Source organism: Vitis vinifera, chromosome 7 (assembly GCF_030704535.1).
Source record: "Vitis vinifera cultivar Pinot Noir 40024 chromosome 7, ASM3070453v1".
Classification (NCBI taxonomy): domain Eukaryota; kingdom Viridiplantae; phylum Streptophyta; class Magnoliopsida; order Vitales; family Vitaceae; genus Vitis; species Vitis vinifera.
Window position 1 is genome coordinate 16,533,823 of NC_081811.1, and position 5,407 is coordinate 16,539,229.

A 5,407-nucleotide genomic window follows, 5' to 3' on the forward strand; every position below is an offset into this window, starting at 1 on the left:
CGATGGATCAGTAGTGCCAGCCTATCACCATGTATATATAAAATATAATAAAGAACCACTCATCCCTCAACAAGAACCAGAATGGGAAATGACTCGTTCGAATGAATTTCCAGAATTTTTTACTCGCTTTAGAGCTTTTCAGATTTATGATCTTAAACCAACCCAGAACAAATTATTTCATCTCATTGGTGAGACAAAAACTATGTCCATATGGAGAAACAAACCTTTAGAACACATCATTGTTCCAAAACCTTTTATTACTTTTGAAGTACAAGATTTTATAACCGAGCTCAGTGTAGATACCAGAACCATCTTCCTACCTCAACGATGACGCATTATTTTGGGACAACCTGGACGATGAAAGTTATCATAATCTACAAAATGCAATGGAAGGGTATTAATAGGTTCATTATTTGAGTTTCAAATTATTTTTAAAAAATTATTAAACTTGTTAATAAATCCAATGCATTATGTCTTATTTAATTTCAATTTTATTTGCATAGTGAAAAAAAACTTGAAAAATATGGTTATATGTATAAGAGTAACAATAGAAATTACTATTGGATTACAATTTGAGTTTCAAGTTATCTTTTAGAAATTACTAGAGTCGTTAATTAATCCAACACATTAATTCTTTTTTAATTTCGAGTTTATCTATCTAATGAAAAAACTATATATATATATTGTTTTATGTATAAGAGAAACAATAGAATCATTTTAAACCAATTTTTGTTTAGAAATTTTTTATATTAATTTGATCATTATTTGAGTTTCAAGTTATTTTTAAAAATTACTAGACTTGTTAATGAATCCAACGCAGTAAGTTTTGCTTGACTTGAAGTTTATTTGCCTAATGAAAAATTTTGAAAAAATATAATTATATGTAAATAAGAAACTAACCAAGACATTCAAAATGAATTTTATTTTATTAAGTTCTACGACTTTCTAATGTTATTAAGTTCCATGACTTTTTTGTACCAATTAAATCAATTTTTGAGTTTGAATTTTTTTTTAAATTAATAAATTCTATGTATAAAATAAAGTCTGATTTGAAATTTATTTGATTATTGGAATTTTTTTATTAAGTTAAAAAGAAATTCACAAAATATGTATAATTTAAAGAAATATCATATTTAAAAATTTTTGGTATCTGTGTTGGATCGTGGAGAGAGAAGAAGAATGGTATCATATTCAATTTTATGATTTTTTTTATTCCTATATTTTTCCTTTTGTTTTTAAAAACTAGAAAAAATAACTTCTACTTGTTCTCTAAAAATTATTCTTTTATTTAACTTTGTTTTTAAAATTTAAAAATAGAGAACAATCACTAAACATTCTTATGAATTTTTAAAAATAATTTTCTATTATTAAAAATAAAAATAAAAAATTTTAATCACACAGCCAAATAGGCTCTACGTGTGTCTCTTTACTTTTTATATCTTAAGTCACTAAGAAGTGTAGCCACATGAACAAGTAGTAAAATAGTGTAAGATAGAAATAGAATGTACTTATTAGGACATATATGATGAAAAAAATATATATTCTCCTGCATATATGAATTGAGAAAAAATTAGCTTTGTACTAGTTAGCTCACATAAAATAAAGCTAAAAGAAAAACAAAAGAAATGGTTTAAAAATCACTCACTTGCCCACCATAAGGAGTCATAACACCAAAATATCTAAACTTGGAAAAAGGATTTGGGAGCATCCAAATCAAAGACATCTCCTAAAACACTCTAGAATGTAGAAGTTTTAATATCATATACCATTGCACCTAGGATCTAATGGCATGCTCATTTCTATTTATCCCACAAATCCTACCCTAACCAAGGCTACGTTCCCATCAGTAAAGGCGACATAACCACCATTGAAATCCTCAAAAGTGCTAAAGAATGACTTATATATAGTCATGTTCCTAGAGCATCCATTATCAAAATACCACTTTCTAGGTTTTCTAGCCCTAAGTGTATCAAACACAACATGTCACCTAAGTTAGTTCCTAGCCCATTCTTGTTTGACCTTAAGAGGTATGTGTACCTAAATCTTCCTAGTCCTAAACTTAGTGTGAGACTTCTTCCATTTCTTAATGTTAGGACATTCAATCTTATGTATTTGTTGACAATTTTGCTTCAATTTATGTTTGGCCAAAAAAGTCTTTTTAGATAGTAACTTGCTCTCCATTGAAAATCAATGGTTGTTGTTCGTCCAACCGAGAACTCATGGGTACATCTAAAAATGTATGGCTTGTGGCATATAAGGCTTATTTGTGGTATAAAAGGTTCAGTATCATTTTTGGACTTAAAATGTTTTAAAATGATTTTTCAAAGAAGCAGGGATCGCTCAAGCGGTTAACCCTGCTCAAGTAGTCATCCCGCTCAAGTGGTCTAAGTTCGTTCAAATGGTCATGATAGTCTTACTGAGTTTAGAAACATATTTTAAATGAATTTCACTCAAACTATAAGTTAGAAACTTAAGATACCAAAATCCTTATGGTTTTTGCGTATAAATACCTCCCTAATAACCCTTAGAGGGTTAGAGATTCAGGCTAAGAGTTTAGAGATCTCTTATTCTTTAGAGGTACTCTTTGAGGGGAAAGCCTAATTTTCCACACCATTCTCATTCTCTCATTCAAGGATTTGGGTCACTGAATTATTAGTTGAAGACCATAATCCCTACAGAGAGATCAAAGAATCTACTAGGGAGCAACAGGTAGTTACTGCATCACAAACGTGGATCAAGTTGTAGGTACTGGAGATCGAGTAAGTCTTTAGGGTAAAGCGGCCAGGTAAATCTGTGTCACTTGATTTCAAATAGTGGATTTAGATCAATAAGTCTAAGACCTCGTGGTTTTTTATCTCCATAGTTTGTGAGGGTTTTCCACATAAAAATCTTGTGCCTTAGTGTATATCTTTTTCATTACTGCTTATATTCTAGTTGATAATATTAATTATCTTAGATTGATTTGATAGTTTGCCTTTGAGATTGTTAGGTTGGTTATCTTAGTGGTTGTAGTGGTTATACCTATAACCAATTATTGTTATCCATAACTTCTCTTAGGATATATTTTTATTGATTTGTTGGGTTGTTATTGAGTTTATTAGGTTAGTTATTTTGGATGATCTTATTATTCCTAACATATCTCAATAGATATGTCAGATATTGACAATTATATTATCCCTAACAAATTGTAAGGTATTCATAAAAATTAAAAGTCATATTTTAATATACATAAAGATTTTAGGTATAATCAATTTAGGACATCCCTAATATCTCTTAAGATAAAAAGTTGGTTATAATTAACAAATATTTTTAAAAATTTTTAAAATCACCCATTCACCCCCTTGGGTGTTCCCTATTAGACTTTCGGTTATTATTCAAGTAGTATTTGAGCAATACCCATTTTTCACTTAACATTCAAGATTTACTATTCTCATTTGATTGAACTCTATGAAAGAGTCTACTATAATACTTACTTTAAGTGCATATAAGTTTGTCATTGTGAGAGTAGTGCTAATTAATAGAGGCTTTTGGGGATGACACACTTCCTTGGCCATTAACAAATATTGTTTTTTCACTATTAGAAGTCTTATTTTGTCTCACATACCCTAAGCCTCTTTCATTTCCTTTGGTCTTCCCTTTGCTAATGATTTTGTTTGACATTTTAGTCCTTGGATAAAAAATTTCACTTTTAAAGGCCAAGTCTTTTCCCATTCTTTCAATTTTTAAAGATAGGGGTCTATTTTTCTCAAATACATAGTTCATTATCTAGAAATCTTATTTTTCTAAATAAAAAATAAAAATTCCTTTTCACTTTTCAAGGAAGAGATTTCATTAAGAAGATTAGCATTTCAAACTTAAGTGAATCATTTATGACATTTATCTTAAGCTTTATTATTCACTTTCAAGCTCTTTGCCTTAATTACCTTTCAAACTTTCCTCAAGAAGGGCTTTATGTACATCTTCTAAATTATCAAATTTGCATTCTGAGTTATCATCATATTTAATATCATTCAAATGATCAACTAAATTTATAGATGCCAAAAAATGCAACAAGATTATCAGTATGATCATACCTGCCTTCTTCAGAGTCAAAAGATTCATCTTCAATCATTTTGAAATCGCTCTAAGTGGCATGTATAGTTCTCTTAAAAATTTTGGGACTAGGATAGTCCATAGTCATTGTTCTAGTCTTCACAATTAAAACATTCAATCTTCTTACTATTTGATGAGGCTTTTTCTTTTTCTTTAAATGTATTATCAATTCTTTTTCCCTTCTTTGAGTCTAGTTTGTGAAAATTCTTTTTTTTTTTTAATCTTCAGTATATTTCTAAATTTTCTTATTATTAAGGCTAGATCATCATAATTCAAAATATATTTTCACTGGATACATCAAATTTTTTTTGTTTATTCAAATAGGCCTTCAAGGTTGTCCCCATAGACTTTTTAAAAGTAGAAAATGAAATTTCTTGTCTATAGGGATCCAACAAATTCATCAATCCTTAAAGAATCAATGTCTTATCTTTCTTCTCTAACAGTAACATTGAATCTAAATCTCTAAGGGAGAGACCTCGGTATTCTCTAGCAACTTTTAAATCACTTTTTTTTTCTTCTATATCACTTAACTCTAAATAGAAATTAGAAACTCATCATCTTGCATTTATATGCTCTCAAATCTAACAGTGTATCTTAGACAACTTCAAAGCTTAAGTGTTCTAATGCATTACTAAGAGACTGTCTCATGCCTCTTTAGCATGCTTTACATGTTATTATCCTATGAATCTTGTCACGACTCATCCCCCTCTCTCCCCTCCATCGAAGATGCCATTAAGAGTCTAAGTATTTGCCTCACTACCCTTGTCCCTTTTATCTCAATCTTGTTTGGGCTTGAGTTCACTAGTGAATCTAGCAATCCATCTAGTTTCAATGGAAGTCCCACATTGAATTCAATTGAATTCCAAACTTGGTCCTCTTACATTGTTATAAAGAACTTTATACAAGCTTTCGACTAGAGATAGTTGGTTGCCATGTAGGGATTGTGGATTGTTTATGGATGATCCCATTCTTTGTGATTCCATGATTCAAGATCTTAATAGGAAAATAATAATAATAATAATAATAAGATATTAAAAAATTAAAATTTTCATGTTTTAATACCGGTTGAGAGTTTAAGATCTTGTATCGTGGGATTGGGGGGAGGTGAATAGGTTCTCCTTTTTTATTTAGCCCAAAGATTACAATTTTTTTTATGGATTTTCTTATTTGATTGGTAGTTGTTAATTAATCTAATTTTTCCAATCACACAATTACATGGACAATTTATGTGGAATGCCACATATAAAGTCTTTAAAAGACTTCGGGAATGTAAAAACCATGAGGTTAGAGAATTTAAAGTTAAAATTCATTAAAT